Source organism: Etheostoma cragini, unplaced genomic scaffold (assembly GCF_013103735.1).
Source record: "Etheostoma cragini isolate CJK2018 unplaced genomic scaffold, CSU_Ecrag_1.0 ScbMSFa_2173, whole genome shotgun sequence".
NCBI classification, from domain to species: Eukaryota; Metazoa; Chordata; class Actinopteri; order Perciformes; family Percidae; genus Etheostoma; species Etheostoma cragini.
The window spans coordinates 1-1,180 of record NW_023266306.1 but is presented as its reverse complement, the minus strand read 5'-3'; the positions used below and the strand labels follow the sequence as shown (position 1 = coordinate 1,180).

The 1,180-nt window shown below is 47.1% G+C and overlaps 1 long non-coding RNA gene across 1 annotated transcript; it reads left to right on the top strand.

Moving 5' to 3' along the window:
• Positions 1–543: 543 nt before the first annotated feature.
• LOC117940310 lies at positions 544–1,126 on the top strand. The gene is made up of 2 exons (XR_004655741.1): positions 544–617; positions 1,063–1,126. It is a non-coding gene; the product is annotated as an uncharacterized LOC117940310 (long non-coding RNA).
• The last annotated feature ends 54 nt before the right edge of the window (positions 1,127–1,180 follow it).

The window sequence follows — 1,180 nt, the reverse complement described above, 5'->3', positions numbered from 1 at the left end:
CTATAATTTACAGGTAGAGCAGGTCTAGACCGCTCTATAATTTACAGGTAGAGCAGGTCTAGACCGCTCTATAATTTAGAGATAGAAGAGGTCTAGACCTCTCTATAATTTACAGGTAGAGCAGGTCTAGACCGCTCTATAATTTACAGATAGAGCAGGTCTAGACCTCTCTATAATTTACAGATAGAGCAGGTCTAGACCGCTCTATAATTTACAGGTAGAGCAGGTCTAGACCTCTCTATAATTTACAGATAGAGCAGGTCTAGACCGCTCTATAATTTACAGATAGAGCAGGTCTAGACCGCTCTATAATTTACAGATAGAGCAGGTCTAGACCGCTCTATAATTTACAGGTAGAGCAGGTCTAGACCGCTCTATAATTTACAGGTAGAGCAGGTCTAGAGGAAGCAGGGCAGACAGGATGAAACCCAGATTCTAGATCTCAGGATGTAACTGTACCAGATTAATCTGAGAATACACTCAACATCCTGACCAGCCGGTGGTCCAACACGCGGCCCGTGTCCCCAACCTAAACCCGTCTGTTGTCTCTGCAGGGACGCCGGGGAGGAAATGGAGAACGCGGACCCGATGGACTCTCTGGCTTCCCTGGACCTCAGGTTGGACATCACCCCACCATCGTCCCCTTTGTTAATGATACTCATTTAGATTCATAATTATTAATATTCCTTTAGATTTATAATTGATGATTGAAGCTTTGACTGAAATTCACGATGTGACAGTAAGTAAGCAACCACTGGATAGTGTCTCCTCTCTTGTTTCCTCTCCTCTCCCTCTCCTTCTCTTCTTTTTTGTCTCATCTTCTTCTTCTCTCCTCTCATCCCTCCTCTCCTTCCCTCCTCTTGTTCCTCCTCTCCTTCTCTCTACTCGTCCCTCCCCTTCTTCTCTCCTCTCATGTCTCCTCTCCTCTTTTGTCTCCTCTCGTCCCTCTTCTCTTTCTCTCCTCTCATGTCTCCTCTCCTCCTCTCCTCTCCTTCCCTCCTCTTGTCCCTCCTCTCCTCCTCTCCTTTCATCCCTCCTCTGACTCTGTTGGTGGTCCTGTAGGGGGGACCGGGACCAGCTGGAGACCCGGGACAAACTGGACGTCGCGGCCCTAACGGACAGAAGGTGTGTGACCTCATCTTGTGTTCCACTGTAAATTTTAACTTAAGGATTTCTACGA